Genomic DNA, 17,293 nt, shown 5'->3' with positions numbered 1-17,293 from the left:
TAGTGTGTAGGTGCCATTCCCAGGATCCAACTCAGGACCTAGGTGTGTGAATTAGGCTCGGGCTTCACTGACAGCCCACCAGCATTCAGCCAGGCAAGGTCACGTTCAATTTTCAAGCTGAGTCATTGAGACCCAAGCCGGTCAAGTTCAAAGGAAACAAAGGTAAAACGGTTGTGTAAAACTTCCTGGTTTTTTTCCTTCTCCATTTGTGTTGATTTGATGTTTTTATGCCAGTGTTGGGAGTGGAACTCAGACCCTAGGATCCCTGGATCATCTGTGGGTGTAAAAGCAGCACCCCAACCTAGGGTAATCATAGTTTAAGACACAATAAAATGCTTCCTTTAGCAATAAGAGCTCACAGAAAATGTCTAGGCTAACATTTCAAGCCTCAGGACCTGCCACACAAAAATAGAGCCAGTAACTCCATGTGTCTATGTATGCATGCATGCATTTCTATTGGTGAACATCCAGAGTATCTCTGAAGAAAGGCACCCAGCTAGGAAATTTGCTTTGAATATAATGATTTCATAGTACAGAGAGTGCTTTCAAGACAGTGCATGTTCGGGGCTCCCCTCACTGTTCCCGGTGTAGCCTGAGTGTTTCCCCACACCTCAAGCTGCTGGAGGAAGTCTGCCTCATTGTTGGAACAGGCAGACAAAAAACCTCTCTCCTGTACAACTGTGTAACAAACAATTCATCCAGGGGCAATTAGTGAGGATGAATGTGGGTGGGCTCTGAAGTCCAGGAGATAAAGGCCTCTTTGTACCCCAAGCTCTTTATCTCCCCAGGGCTCTGTTTTGACAGGATGCCTTCATTAGTGTCACCTTCCATGGCAGGCCAAGTTCCTTGTACTTATCCTGTCTTTGTTAGACTATGTTCCATTGTTGAAACAAACTGCTACAATTAATTCAAGAGTCCTTCTGGCAGAAAACTGGGGAGCTGAACCTAATGAAATGATTCACCATTGGCAATGGTGCCTCACTTGGTTTCCAGAAGCTTGGTAAATCTAAGTACATGTGTAATATCACAATGCTTCCAGTCATCTAGGGCTGGTGAAGCTCATCAGGTTTTGAAACATTTGACCTCTCCTAGTTGGGCCCTGGATGGCTAGGTTTTGAGGTTGAGCACAGGGCCAGGGTGCTGACCATAAGCTCAGAGCAGAAGCTCTTTGCTTTACCATTTGGTGTCACAGTTTCATTTCTGGTATCCTTATCTGTGTGTGTGTGTGTGTGTGTGTGTGTGTGTGTGTGTGTGTGTGTGTGTGTGTGTGTGTGTGTGTGTGTGTGTGTGTGTGTGTGCACATGCGTGCACACCCGTCCTGGAGATTGAACTCAGGACCTGAGCACTGTACATGAGTTTCTCCTGTATGAGGATAGCACTCTACCACTTGAACCACAGAGCCCCTTCAGGCTTTTTTCCCCCTAGGGATGTGGTACTGAGGATTCTAACCCAGGGTTTCATATATGCAAGGCACTCTACCCCTAAAACACATTCCCAGCACTCCACTTCAGTTTTCTTGCTTTATTTTCTTGTAAGTAGAAGGAGTTGAAGTCTGGGCCTGGGTGCTGTCTCTGAGCTCTTCAGCTCAAATCTAGAACACTACTACTTGAGCTACAATGTCCCTTCAGCTTTCTGGTGTTTCATTGGAGATAACCATCTCAAGGAATCTCCTGCCCAGGCTGGCTTTGGACCCTGATCCTCAGCTCTCAGGCTCCTGAGTAGCTAGGATGAGAGGTGCAACTCACCGGTTCCCAGCTTCCACTTTAAGTTTCTAAGTGGTAAATAGGAGATAATAGTCTCATGGGACCTTTTGTGTCTGGGATAATGTTGAACCCAGATTGTTAGATCTCAGCTTCCTGAGTAGGCAAGATGACAGACCTCAGCTACAGATGCCAAGGGTCGTTGGCTCCACGTGATAGGACACTAGCCATGAAACCAACAGGGAAGGGTCAGTGCCTAGGCCCTGAGTTCAACATTTACAACCGGAAAAAATAAACCAAGACAATTGTCTGCAGGGGACAACTCATTAGAGTTCAGAACATCCAAAATTTTGGCCCTGACATGGGACATATTTGAGCCTCAACTTTCTCATATGCACAATCATCTTACATGTGGAGCTCTTACAAGGACCAGGTGAAAGAATGCACCCCATGAAGGACTCAGCACATAACACCTCATGAAGGACTAATCACATAGCTCTATCCCACAAGCTGTCATTAGAATTAGGGTGTTTTCATCAGTATCACCTTTTTTTTTTTCAGAAACACATCACAAACTGCACAAAGTTCACATCTAATGGTTTAATGGGGTGAGGTTTTTTAGGAGGAAGTTAGCCATGAAGATTGCACTAGAAGGTTGGGGCTACTGCCCGAAGATTTTAGCTCAAGGCCAGAGCTCTTACACTTTGAGCAACAGCTTAGAGTTTCACAGACTTCCTGCCAGGGCTGGGTTTTAAAACCACAGTGCGATGGACCAGCTCGGCCGGAGCACTGGGACCGACGGGACAGGGATCTCGGGATAGGTGGGCAAAGGAGTCGGCGAAGTGACAAACAGACATAGACTCAAAAGAGTTGCATCTGAGTGTATCTTTATTGAGGAGAATTAACATTTTTATACAGTGTGTGATTGTGACATAGATTCTTTGTTTATTTAAGCACGTAATCAATTTTTTAAAGGCAAAGCATTGATGAATTACATGAAAATTAATGACTATCCCACCAACTGTTTAAGCTAAGTGGTGCGAAACAAGCCTAGCATATTGTTTAATAGAATACGTCATCTATTCAGGCTTTTTTATGTTTAATAATTAACAAACCTAAGACAGGGCTGTACTTACATTATACTCTTTTTAATTTTATCCAACTAATTTCATCTTTATAAGCTCCTGTATAAGGAAATGGTTCTTGGTTGGTTGAGGAAATATGTCACTAACTTTATATTTTGTGTGAAAACACCATCTATTCCCTATAACGTAAGTTGGACTAAACTTAATCATAACTGTTGGGAGAATCTTTCTTTTTCTTTTATAATCAGAGGACCTTTCTTTTTAGAACTCTCTAAACTACTGGGATAACTCTTTCTAACTTAGTTTAGTTCATTGATTTTGTCTGTTAGACATATCTAGAAATTTTAAGTCTTTATATTTACTATTTGTGAGCTGCAAAACCGCTTGTGAAGTTGTAGGAGTATCTGGAGGCAACGTCACATCAGATGATAGATTGATTGGGGGATTGCCCACATTTAATCTTTGGCCTTAGTCTTTATTACTTAGAGAAGCCATCTCTTTTGGACTGGAAAAATACAACATGCTCTGTTCACGGATCAATAGAAAAATAGTCAAAACGAGAATAAAGGCAACGAATGTACAGCCAAGAAGAATATAGTAAGAATAAAGGTAGAGGCTATAAAGGTGCAGCCAAGTGTATGGGAAGCCTTGAGCCAACACCCCCTTCCTGGGGCATGCTTCCTTGAAGCTCTTTGTCCAACACAATCTCTCAGGCAGACTCCGCAGAAGGTGGCGTGGCACCCACTGGTTACAGAAAGATGTCCACTCAGCTGGAAATACCAGGAACCACTGGAAGTGAAGAAACTTAAGTGTTTGACCTTGTTTCTCTGGCCAGAGACTATTCATTGAACTTGCAGTCCCTTATTCTGTTGTCGAGGTCAAATCAGAAGCCATCTATCCACCACAGGCAGCTTTATGGAAGTGCTCCGCCCACCTGCCCTGGCTTCTCTTTGCTGAACCCAGCTAAGGACTCCTTGCAGACACATCTTCATGGCTGCTTTGCCTGCTGTGATCTCTGCTCCTTTCCAAACGCTTGCTTCGGCAGCTTCCTCTCCATTGTGCCTCTCGGACTGGGTTCCCATGGTGGTTGGATACTGAGCTGCTTGTTAGAGGAGGAAACAAGAGTTGTTGTATACAATGGCAGGCCTGAATTGGCCTGGAGGCAGGACAGACGCTCTCCCAGGTGGGACTTGTCAGGGCACAGGGCAGGCATCCTGCCACTGGGCCCTGGGTCACTGTGGTGAGCAGCAGTCACACTGGAATGTCTCTTTCTCAGAGAACAACGGGTTAAGTCTGACCAGATTGTCTTTTTTAGGGAATCCACTTCTCCACCAACTCCTGGGGGATGCCTGGGGCTTGAGTCTATGTCAGGCTCCACTCCTGTCCAGAACCTTTCATTCCAAAAGTTTCAACCAAGTATATGTGGCGTGGCACACCAGTGTTAGATCTCAGCCCCGGAGTATCTTGGATGATAAGGATGAGTGAGCCAGCAGCATCTGGTTCCGTGGAGCTGGGTTGCAGCAGTTTACCTCTGGCTAAATCAGGTTAGATGGCAACTGTCAGCAACAGATTCCAAGCTTGCTCTGTGATGAGATATTTGCAGTCCTATCCTTATATAGTTGAGGTCAGAACATTCTTTTTTTTTTTAATTTAATTTTATTTTATTTGTGAACATACTGTACAGAGGAGTAACAATTACATGGGCAGGATAATGCATACATTGCTTACCAAGCATTGCAGCCTCCTCCTTTGTTTACCCTTCACATCCCTTCCCAGCCTCCCCCCTCCCCGCCAATCCCAATCCTTCTCCTTCCCCCCTCTTCCCCGCCCCCCCCGCACAGACGTTGTAAAGCTTGTTTTGGACATGACAACTTGTACTTCTCATTGTTGCAACAGGTCTACCTGTATCCTTAAACAACTGGTTTTTTCCCATCTCCTCCACAAGTTATACTGACATCAAATATAGTGAAAGCAAGGGTTATACTGTGGGGGAGGGACATACAAAGCAACAAAGAGATAATCTTATAAATGTGTTAGAAACATGCATGAAAGAAAAAAAAACATTAAAATACAAATCTAAGGGTTCATTTTCCTGACATCACATTATCTGACCTTTTCCGCTTGACTCCTACATATACTAGATATTACAAATAAGGGAAACCATGGGCCCTATGTTTCTTTGGGCCTGGCTTACTTCACTTAATATAATTTTTTCCAAGTTTTTCCATTTCCTAACAAATGGTGCAATGTCATTCTTTCTGATGGGGGCATTTTTTTCTTTTTTTGGTGCCAGTCTTGTGTCTTGAGTAAGGGTCTAGACACAGTCCCGAAGCTTTTATGCTCAAAGCTAGTGCTCAACTGCTTGAGCAACAGCACAACTTCCGGATTTTTCTGTGCATGTGGTAACCAGGAATCGAACCCAGGGCTTTGTACGTACTAGGGGAACAGTCTACTACAGAGCCCCAGGAGTAACAAGTGTATAAACAGATAAATGTGTAGATTCGTAGATAGATAGGTAGATAGGTAGATAGATAGATGTATATGTATAAACTAAGAGAAATTCTATCTTATGAAATTGCATATTCGTTATTACTACTAATTATTGGCAACTAAATTATTCCTTCCTTGTTTAAGTATCATGATTGAATACATAATAAAGTATTAATTGAAAATCAGTCAATGTAATATAATTGTGTATAATATGAAAATCATGCACTACTAATTTGTTACTTTTATAACAATCCATTTGTATGGATGTATCATCAGAATGTATTTCTTAGAACCTCCCACCATTCATTAGTGACAGTTCCGGGATTAGAACTCCAGGCCCAAGTTGCCGGTTTTGGCTATGGCTTCCCTAATAGCCTGCCAAACATCAGCAATGCAAGGTGCACTTTCTGGGCCTTGTCATTTAGACCCAGGATGGTCACAATACCAAAGGAAAAAAAAAGTAAAATCCCTTTCTTGAACTTCTCAGTTTTATGCTTCTCCTTGTTTTTGTTTTTTATTTTTGCCAGCCCTGAGATTTGAACTCGGGTCCTAGGATCCCAGGGTTGGTTGTGGCAGAGGTGCCAAGACCTAAGTTAAAGCCCTGTGCTGGGCCAAAAAAGAAATAAATAATAATAATATGGCCCTGGCTTGGAATATGCACCATTTTTCTGGCAAGCCCTGGATTTAAACTCAGGGCCTGGGTAACTCTGTGACATTGTGGGTGAAGGAGAAGCTCACCATCCTTGAAGACAAGAAATTCAGACCAGTTCCCAGGGCATGGACTCAAGCCCCAGCACTTGGAAAAAATAATATTCATATATTGTATCTATTTACATACATGGGTTTACTGCATATGACCTTTATTACCCTTATATATGTGGTATTATTACACATATAACACTTCATTTATTACATCATATCACCTAGATTATATTTGCATACGGATTATACATCATATTGAGACTCAGGACTTTCTCAGAGAAGGAAAAAAAATGTGTCAAAATTGGCTTCTTACTCCATGAATAAATTTTTGGCCATGCTGGGATTTCAACCCCCTGCCTGCAATGCCCAATCCATACATGGGGTCACAGTCTGAACACACCAGCCTCCAGCAAACTGAGATGCCAGGAAATTCTGAGGACCTTTGATCAAACCACAGTAGTGACCAATATATACATTGATAGATATGTATATGTGTATGTGTATATACATATATATATGTACACACACACACACACACACATATATATATTTCTTCCCATATTTATATATATATATATATATATGAGAAGGAATGTGAGGATATTAATTTATATATATATGTATATTATTACCAATTATTTGTTATTATATTATGGCACCATTTAATGAAGTATCATGGTTGAATACATATAAAAGCATTAATTAAAAATTAGTTAATATTCTTCCATTAGAGGAATCATACCATGGTGCTAAAATGGAAGATATAAATCCAATAATATTTGTGTGGCATTCTAAAATAGAATCATGAATTAACTGCAAATTTAATTATTATTTTATAGCATTCCATTAGCATTCACATGAGTAGGAATGAATTTGTCAGGATCTCCCTCCATTTTTAGGTAGCAGTCCTAGCATTCGAACTCCAAGCTTGGGTAGCTTACTTTGAATGCAAACAATTAGAATGACACCATGAATATTTTAGATTGTCACTATTAAAAAAATAACAACAAGAAGAAAAGAAAGCCAGGTGTCATCAGCTCCTGCCTATAATCCTAGCTCCTCAGGAGGCTGAGAATGTAGAGAATGCCAATTTGAATTCAACCATGGCAGGAAAGTCGGTGACACTCTTATTTCTAACAGATCACAGGAAAAAAAAATGAGTGGGATTGTGTTTCAAGTTGCAGAGTGTTACCCTTGAGCAAAAGGAGCTCAGGGACAGAGCATAGGCTCACAGTTCAACCCCAGACTTGCCTCCCCAGCCCCCCAACCCCGAATAAAAAAGGCAGCAGTAACTTCATGTCTCTGTGTATGAAAGGATGTTGTATGGATGATGGGCATTCAGCAGGTTGCCCATGCTCAGCCCACCCAACTTGGGCAAGCTGGGACAAGCCCTCAGAGTTCCTAGGCTGTAGGAGTGGTGGAAGGTTCTGGATCCATATTCTCTATCCCTAGACCTCTAGGGCCTGGTGGCTCTCACTCATTCATCATTCCTCATTGCCGAGTCAAAGACTGGTTCCAAATCTCGGCAAAGATATGAAATAGTCAGCAATTTCTATGCCTGAAGGGGTAAGCCAATAAATCTCACCCTCATAACTCCTGTTAAAATTCAGCCTTGGGCTGCAAATGTGGCTTAGTGGTAGAGTGCTTATCTAGCATGCACGAAGCCCTGAGTTCGATTCCTCAGTAATACAGAAACAGAAAACGACAAAAGTGGCATCATGGCTAGCCCTCAGGAAAAAAATCTAAGGAACATGCCCAGACCCTAAGTTCAAGCCCCAAGACTGGCAAAAAAAAAAAGTGAGCCTGGTGAGACATATTCTTCTGGGACTCAAGAGGGCTGAGGTTATAGGTAAGAGATAGAGGGCAGCTACTTGTGGCTCACCCCTATAATCTCAGCTACTCAGGAGCCTGAGATCTGAGGATCATAATTACAAGTAGGAAATTTTATATGAGAAACTTTTCTCCAATTAAACACCCAGAAGTAGAGCAGTGTTTCAAGTAGTGGACTGTTAGCCTTGAGCAGAAAAGCTCAGGGATAGTGTCCATGCCATGAATTCAAACCCTAGGACTGGAAAACCCACACACACACATTCACACACACACACACACACACACACACACACACACACACACACACACACACACACACACACACACACACACACACACACACACACACACACACCAAGATAGAGCATTTGCCAGTAAGCCTGCAAAAGTTCCACCTCTAGAGAGAGAAAGGAAGGAAAGACTTGCTCCAGGAGGTGATATAATCAGTGCCAAAATTCCACAGGATTTATAAGGTGTGGAACAGGACAGAGCCTCAGGCAGAAGGTACAGAATAGGCAAAAGTCCTGAGGTGTGGTATAGAGCAGGTGGTGTGGGTGGAATGAAGGTTCTGTGGCTTCAGAAAAGTCTGGCAGAGCATTCAAGGCTGGGTCAAGGTTTGTACTTGAGTCACAGGTTTGGAAGAGGGTGGAGTCCCAGAATGGGGCCCAGGGGGAAGATTAGCTTGGCTTTTCTCCATGGACCCCAGCCATTTCCTGTGGCTGGAAGTCTATTTTTCACGGCTCCTGACCCTTGGGCCTCCTTTGCATTGAGGAGTCAGGACAAATGCAGGGAAGAACACTTGCTTAAGAAAAGCTTCTGGGCTGGGAAGGTGGCTCAGTAGTAGAGCACTTGCCTTGCATCCATGAGGCTCTGGGTTCGATTCTTCAGCACCACAAAAGCAAAAAGAAAAAAAGCCAGAAGTGTCGATGTGGCTCAAGTGTTAGAGTGCTAGCCTTGAGATGAAGAGCTGAGGGACAGTGCCCAGGCCCATAGTTCAGGCCCCAGGACCAGAGATCCCCTCCAAAAAAAAAAAAAAAAAAAAGAAAGAAAAGAAAAGTTTCTACCCCAATGACACCATTAGCTCCCTCCCTTTAGCTACTCAGGAGACTGGGATCAGAGATCATGGACCAATGCCAGCTCAGGAAAGGTATGTTAGTGAGACTTTTCTTGCCAGTGAACTACCAAAAGCCAGAAATGGCACTGTTGCTCAAGTGGTAGAGTGCCAAACTTGAGGGAAAAACTTAAGTGACTGGAACTAGACCCTGAGTTCAAGGCCAGTAATGACATAGCAAAAAAAAGAAAAAGAAAAGAAAAGCTGTCAGGAGCTCCTAGTTCACTGTGGTGAATGGCCAGATCAGCTGGGCGCCAGTGACTCACGTCTGTCCCCCTAGCTCCACAGGAGGCCGAAATCTGAGGAGCTTGGTTGAAAGCCAGCCCTGGCAGGAACGTCTGTGAGACTCTGATCTCCAAGGAAGCACCAGCAAACTGAAAGAGGCACTGTGGCTCAAGTGATAAGCTGAAGAGCTGAGGGGATAGCACCCAGGCTCAGAGTTCCAGTCCCATGACCAACTCCCCTGGCCTGCTTGGAACTCACTCTTTGGCTCTAGCCAGAGTATTTTCCAGTGGGCCCCTGAGTTTCTCCCAATGTCTAGGTGTCCTACAAGTCTTGAGAGCAGCCCATTTGGAAGCCTTTGCTACAGAGCAGGCCACATTATCAGAGGAGTTTCCAGCCTTGGGGAACCGAGGTCATTGGCTGGGTCATCAGAATGGCATCTGTCATGGGTGCAGTGTGGATCTGAGCAGTAAATCCACTTCTCAGACCACGGGTTTGGGGCAAGGAGGGCCAGAAGTTGCAACTGGCATGGCAGGGAACAGCCGCTCAAACGGGTATCCCAAGAGTGCGACTCTGTCAGGCACACTTCCACTGGGTGTTGAGTTGGGCTCATGAAAGTCTTGTGGGCTCACAAATCCACAGCCAGCTAGCTGGCTGCTGCTCGTAGCAGTCCTATCTCAGGAGTCCCAGGGCTCGGATCCCTGCTTTCCTCACCAGTGCTCAGGGGCAGATGAAGGTCTGCAAATGGGGGGCAACTACAAAGTTGCATCCACAGTGTCCTTTCCCTTGGTCCTGTGGCCCCATGGATGGTGGAGCTCAGGAGCTCTTGGCTCCCACTCATCATCCTGGCTATTCGGGAGTCTGAGGTCTGATGGTCGTGACTCAGAGCCAGCCCGGGCGGGAAAGTCCGTGAGATTCTTATCTCCCATATACCACCTGTCCCGCCCCCAACCCACACACAAAAAAGCCAGATGTGGTGCTGTGTCTCAAGTGGTAGAGCCTCAGCCTTGAACAAAAGAAGCTCAGGGATAACACCTGAACCCAAGCCCTAGGACTCACACAATCATAATAAATGAACAGTGTACACATTTTATCTGACTACCAAGAAAGATGAATTCAGTCTTTGATCTGGCTGGTATTTTTAGCCAAAGTTAAGGGGCTTCTCTTGATGTTCCCCTACACCTCTCCTTCTCTCCTTTATCTGTCCAGCCTTCGGTTGTAGGACAGAATTCGGATCATACCCCTGGATGTGACCTTAAGTACCCTCCCCCATCCACCTTCCTTGGGGTCAGGATACTGGATGCACTTCCTGCTGGGAGGATGAGGCACTGCAGAGAGGAGGGTAGGTATCCCCGACACTTACACACACACACACACACACACACACACACACACACACACACACACATACCCTAAGGCCAACTCAAACTAGCCTTTTCCAAAGACACTTTAGTGACACAGCTCCTGATCCACAGCCCACATCCAGAATGAGAAGGCCACCTTGGGTTCCAGCCACATGGGGATGATGGGCCATCTCTTCCAGCACCCATTCAAACAGTTCCAGTTCCAGAGAGAGAGAAAGAGGAGGGAGAGAGAGAGAGAGAGAAAGAGAGAGAGAGAGAGAGAGAGAGAGAGAGAGAGAGAGAGAGAGAATGAGACAGACAGACAGACAGACAGACAGACAGACAGAGAGGCAGAGACAGCGAGAGACAGACAGAGAGGGAGAGGGAGAGGGAGAGGGAGAGAGAAAGAGGGCCAGAATTACACTTAAGCCAGTTGCTGGTGACTCAGGCCTATAATCCTAACTACACAGGAGGCTGAGATGTGAAGATCATGGTTCATGGGTGGCCAGGGCAGAAACATCTGTGAGACTCTTATCCTCAAAGAACCTCAAGAAAAATGGAAAAGTCATTGTGTCTCATGAGGTAGAGCGCTAGCCTTGACCTGAGGAGCTTGGGGACAGCATCCAGGCCCAGAATTCAAACCCCACGAATGACAAGAAGTGGACTTGTCACCACAAGAAGTGGACTGAATAACACCCACTGTCCTAAGGAGAAAGGCAGAGAAGTCAGGCTGAGCTTCCTGTCAGCTGGGGGTTATGAGTAGTTCACCCAGCTTCTCCTTCCTCATGGGTATAGAGTAATGATTAAAGAGCCATATTTTGTTTCATAATCCCACACGTGTTGCATGATTAATAACAGGCCCCATCTGAGCCCTTTCCGAGTAACTTCCTGTCATATGCTCACAGAATTGCTGACAACCGTATCTGACAGCCGCGCCATTTGTGGCTGGCCCTGCTCAGGAGATCCCTCTGTATAAGTTCCTTATTTTTCTCACAACTCTCCCGTGAGGAGACTGAGGTCCGATGGTTGACGTCCAACCCAGAGCTTCACCTGGGTTCAAGAATCAGCTGCCGAGGACTAAGAGTTTGGGACAATCCATCGAAACCAATGACTGAGCATGGCACTAATGCCTACCATCCCAACCTGCCCCCCCCAACACACATCCACAGTCCTTTGCAGGAAAAGATATTGTACTTTCTTTTTGTTGGTTGTGACGCTTGAACTTTGGGCCTGGGTGCTGTTCTGGAGCTCCTCAGCTCAAGGCCAGCACTCTACTACTTGAGCCACAACACCACTTCTGGTTTTCTGGTGCTTTGTTGGAGAGAAGAGTCTGAGGGTCTTTCCTGCCCAAGCTTGCTTTGAACCGTAATCTTCAGATCTCAGCTCCTGAGTCCTTAGAATGACAGCCATTAGCCACTGGCACCCGGCCAAAGATGCTTTTCCATTCCTGTCATCCTATCCCCTCAGGAGGCTGAGATCTGTTGCCTGCAGTTGGATGCCACCCTTGGCAGCAAAGTCCAAGAGCACTCTTATCTCCATTTAAATACCCAAAAACCTTGCAAGTGGAGCTGTGGCTCAAATGGCAGAGGGCTAGCTTTGAGCATAAAACAACAGATGACACCCAGGCCCTAGTTTTAAGCTTTTTCTAGCACAGACCCACCCAAGAAAGGGAAGCAGGTGTGCACATAGGAGCTCAAAGCTCACAAATAATACTCAAGACTCACAGAATAGATTCCATCCTGCTCTGATTGTCTGGATTCTATGTCCTAGATCACAGTAGTCTTAGATGGGACTGACCAGGCACCAAGTCAGGATGGTCAAGTACAATCTCATACTGAGGATCCCGTGACCTCATCAAGGACTCAAGATTGTCCCGACCGCCTCGACCAGAAAGGAAGACGCAACACCGAGCTCTTCTCTCTGCAGTTTATTCAGGACCTTTGAGTAATCTTCTGACCCCAACCATGGGGAGAATTTCCCACAGCCTTAAGTACCCGCTGGGTAGCCAACCCTGATACGCCACTTGGGAACCACCAATAGGTTCAGGTGCACGGAAGCAAGTCAGATTCTTTGCCTTAGCCATATAAGGAGTTGTTTACCACAGAGAGCACTCGCCATCGGGAAGTCGGAGGGCGGAAGCTGGCGCCATCTTTCAGGTGCGGCAGCAAGCAGCTCTCTACAGTTCCACCTTTTTGATTTCGCAACAGGCAAGAGTAGAGGTCTGATCTCTGTGGAAGAAATTTGGGACATTGTCCCAAATTTGGGACATTATCCACTCGAATCATTACCAGACCAGTCCGATACCTTTTTACAGAGGTGGGACTTAGGGTATCAACCCACATGCAATCAGACATGCTCTTCTTGGGGCCCACAACCTCAGAGGACCCCAAGTGAAGTGCTCAAGCCTCGCATCCTGTGCTCAAAAAAGGCCAGTCTTATCAAGCCATACATGGGGGGACTGTCTTGCTCCAATGGCTGTAAAGGCTTGGATAATCATGGCTGCACTGCGACGCTGAGAAACTCTAATTTGGCAAATGCACCACAGACATAACAAGGAGGCTAATAACAGGAGGCCTGTCAGGGCTCCCAAACCCGCCCACTCCTTAAGATGATTCATAGCAGCGGAGATCCATGAAGATAACCCCTCCGCCAATCCGGCATCCAATCAGGTCGAGTTCACCATGACAATGGCAACCCTGAACTGTTCCATCAGGCTGTCGAACTCCCCAGTTCAATTACCTAAAAGATAACTAGACAACTGTTTAGACAACTTTGCAGCATTTTTTGAATAGGTCTTTTCCTGGGCCTGAACTCTGGGCCTGGGCACTGTCCCTCAGCTCTTCAGCTCAAGGCCAGCGCTCTACCACTTGAGCCACAGTGCCACTTCCGGCTTTTTTCATTTTGATTATGTGGTGCTGAGGAATCAAACCCAGGGCCTCAGACATGCCAGGCAAGTGCTCTACCACTGAGTCACCTTCCCAGCCCCTTACTTTCCCAGCCCCCTACTTTCCCAGCCCCTTCCGATCTTTCTTCCTGCAGCATTTCTAGGGCAGCCTGACCATTCTCCACCGCCTCACTGCAGCGCTGGTCCTCAAGACAGCCTCTTATCAGTTTCCATATTGGTCTCACTCCACTCTTAAGCGTTCCTTGTTCAGAGGCAAAATCTAGGTCCCTCCCTAGTTTCTCCCAAGAGGCCACCGTGAGACTTCCGGAGACAGTGAACCCCGGGTCAATGATGTCACATTCATCCAAAAATCTCTCTAAAGTTCTCGTTTCTACTTTTAACTTCTTTGAGTGCAGCAGCTCATTGAGAGCCAAAAAAATTGGGTGCGAAGAAGAAGCGCCCATGTTTTAAAAATCTTAACCTGGTAAACAATCTTTTACTTTCACTTTTGGCTACTCTATTGACTAGCCCCGGGTTCTCGCTCTCTCTTTATCTACCGAGAAGAGCAAAAATCCCCCCGCTCTTGTCTCGGATTCCCCCTTTACCTGGGAACTTACCCCCGCTATTGTCTTGGATTTCCCCTTTACCTGGGAACTTACTGGTGCACCACCCTGACCACAGAGAGTTCTGAGTCCCCGTTGGGGTTATGGCTGAATCCCCGTACGGGCCACCACCTGTCCCGACCACCTCGACCAGCAAGGAAGACAAGACACCGAGCTCTTCTCTCTGCAGTTTATTCAGGACCTTTGAGTAATCTTCTGACCCCAACCCCGGGGAGAATTTCCCACAGCCTTAAGTACCCGCTGGGTAGCCAACCCTGATACGCCTCTTGGGAACCACCAATAGGTTCAGGTGCACAGAAGCAAGCCAGATTCTTTGCCTTAGCCATATAAGGAGTTGTTTACCACAGAGAGCACTCGTCATCGGAAAGGCGGAGGGCGGAAGCCAGCGCCATCTTTCAGGTATGGCTGCACACAACTCTCTACACAAGATCTCACTGTCCTGCATCGACACTGGGCAGGCAAGTGAGGTCTAGTTATCCAACCACAAGTTATGGGAATGAAAGGATTTCTTGGCCAAGGGATGCAGACTGGAGGGCTCTCAGTCTCTCTCTCTAAGGAGGGAGAAAAGGGCCGATCCATCCCAGGAATGTTCCTGGGTTGTGAGTATCCTCAATCAAACAACACTGCTCAGAGTCAGTGCCTCTGTTTTTTGCACCAGCCTCTACCCAGCCCTGCCCCACTTACAATCGGCCCTCTCTGAATGCCAGATCTGCCATCTGGACTAAAGGCTGAGCCAGCAAAGTGACCCACCTCTGCCTCTGAGAATGGCAGTCACAGGGCCCTAGAGTCCCCTAGAGGAAGTCTCGGGGCAACAAGGTCTAACTCCAGCCCTCATTCTCTGGCTGTCCTGTGCCATTGGCACACTCACGTCTGTCTCTGGTCAAGGAATGAACACCGGGGGTGTCATCTTCAGATAGAGCCAGCAATAATCCCAGTCCCCAAGGATGTACCGCACAGGCATCCCGCAGTGGATGACAGCCAGCTTGTCAATAGTGAAACCAAAGTGCCAGGATTTTTAACAGCCATGTGGCTCGGTCGAAGGCTCTATCACTGATGGTCTAGGTTGTCAGGTGAGGTCATGGCTCCAATGGCCTGACACACCTGACCTGGGATGGTCCTCCCTCTTCATCTTCCTGTTTATACATTGCCCCCCTCCTCTTGACACTCCCTCAGCCTATACCTCCCTATTCCTTGGACACTTTCTTCTTATCTGACCAGAAAATAAACTCGGAGGGCCTGCGGAGACTGAAATTTGGTAACACATCCTGAGCCCTAAGGTCTACCCGAGGCTGTTTCCCTCTGCAGTCGGTGAACACACAGCTCCTGGATGTCATGAAGTTGCTGAGAGGTCAATGGCTTTGTCCTACATACTGGCTTTAGGCTCTGAAACTGTCCCCACAGTGAATGGTTGGCTCCCTTGATCCAGGGACTCCAAACCAAGGCTTGCATGTTCCGTTCTTCCTTCCTTTCCTCCTTTTCTCCCTCCATCCTTCCCTCCTCTCTTTCTCTTTCCTTTCTTTGTGTCACTTCTGGGCCTTGAATTCAGATCCGGGTGCTGTCTCTGAGCCTTTTTACTCAAGGCCAACAGTCTAGAGTTTGAGCCACTCATCCATTTCTGGCATTTTTTTTTGGTTGTTTGTTGGAGATAAGAGTCTTACAGGTGGGCTGGGAAGGTGGTTCAGTGGTAGAGAGCTTGCCTTGCATGCTCAAGGCCCTGGGTTCGATTCCTCAGCACCACATAAGAAAAAAGAAAAAAGCCGGAACTGGTGCTGTGGCTCAAGTGGTAGAGCGCTAGCCTTGAGCTGAAGAGCTGAGGGACGGCACCCAGGCCCAGAGTTCAGGCCCCACGACCGGACGCCCCCCCCCCAAAAAAAAAGAGTCTTACAGGCTTTTCTGCCTGGGTATTAAGTCTCAGTCCTCCTATCTCAGCCTTCTAAGTAGCTAGGATGTCAGGTGTGAAGCACCGGCATCCAGCTCAAATCAAGATTTCTCCATGTGCTGTGGAACCGGCATTGGAACCTTTCATTGTCTATGACCGCCTGGACCTGGCACACACACTGTAACGGTTTGTTGGACAAATAAATGAGCATCTCTCTATGACAATATTACAGAAAACTCCCATCCAACTCAGGTAAGTATCCTGGGGGGTGGAAGGATTGGTGGGGGAGATGTCAAAGCTTATGTAGTTCTACCACATTTCTCCTTCGTCCCTCGTCCTGCCCTCCTGGTGCCACCACACTTAACTGTTTTGGCTCTGAGGATGTGAGCCACGATGTACTCGCTGGATTCTGGGGCCTCTTGGATGCCTCTCTTCTCAAAGATCTTTGTCCAGCGGCTGACCCACACTTTGCCACTCATTTCCGCCCTCAGGTGTGAATGAGGTTGCCATGAGGTGAACACCTGGCTCAAGGGGCCTCCTCTTCTCCCCCTGGGGCCAGACAGGATGGTCCACCACATATGGCCCCCAAGTTTCATGTTGCAGAGAAAGGATGCTTGAGGCATCTGGGGTCTCTGGATCTCTCAGATTCCCGTGCAGGTGCTGGGAATCAACTCTGCTCACAGCTGGCAGGCTTGGGATGCGAGGTCACCGTCTCTGCTTCCCATGTTGTCCTTGAATGTGGTGGTCACACTAGAGAGAACCAGAGGAGGATCAGCAGCTGCTGGAGGAAGGCAGTCATGGTACGATATTCATGATAAGAGACGATCTGGCTTGGGAACTCTGCATGTGCTGCTTTGAACATCATAGTTTGGCAGCTGAAATCCTCCATCTAATTTGACCTATAATCCCAGTCATTAGTAGTAATTGCCAGCTTAAAGATAAAACCCTGGAAAAGCTGGCATGTCAGTTGTCCCAATCAAACTTAAAGGGTTCCAAAGTTGAGGTGATGTGTCTGCTGTGCCAGCTCCATATGCTCTGGGCTCCTGGCCAGGACCTTCATTTCAATTGAGGCCTCAGACAGCTACTGAAGCTGCTTCCTCTCGTGCATGTCCTCGCTCCTCTCTGCTCTCTCTTTCTCTGTCTCTCTGTCTCTCTGCGTCTGTGTCTGTGTCTGTGTCTGTGTCTGTGTCTGTCTGTCTGTCTGTCTGTCTGTCTGTCTGTCTGTCTGTCTGTCTGTCTCTCTCTCTCTCTCTCTCTCTCTCTCTCTCTGTCTCTGCCTCCACTCCTCTTGTGGGCTGCTTAGCCCCTCCATGCATGCGTGCCTACGACTGAGAGACCCTGGCCACTGCTGCCACCACAGTGAGCCTCCTGGTCCATGCCTCCTCCTCCCCTGGGCCCCACCCCCTCCTCTCCTCAGCCCAGCC

At 46.8% G+C, this 17,293-nt stretch overlaps 1 pseudogene; it reads right to left on the bottom strand.

Annotated features, from left to right (window-relative positions):
• The window catches only part of LOC138820314 (MTRF1L release factor glutamine methyltransferase-like), a 401,152-nt pseudogene extending 384,687 nt beyond the window's left edge, over positions 1–16,465 (bottom strand).
• Between the last annotated feature and the right edge of the window lie 828 nt (positions 16,466–17,293).

This window comes from Dipodomys merriami, unplaced genomic scaffold (assembly GCF_024711535.1).
Source record: "Dipodomys merriami isolate MVZ:Mamm:240054 unplaced genomic scaffold, mDipMer1.0.p SCAF_86, whole genome shotgun sequence".
NCBI classification, from domain to species: domain Eukaryota; kingdom Metazoa; phylum Chordata; class Mammalia; order Rodentia; family Heteromyidae; genus Dipodomys; species Dipodomys merriami.
Note: the sequence above shows the minus strand (reverse complement) of the source record. Positions and strands in the feature narration are given on the sequence as shown.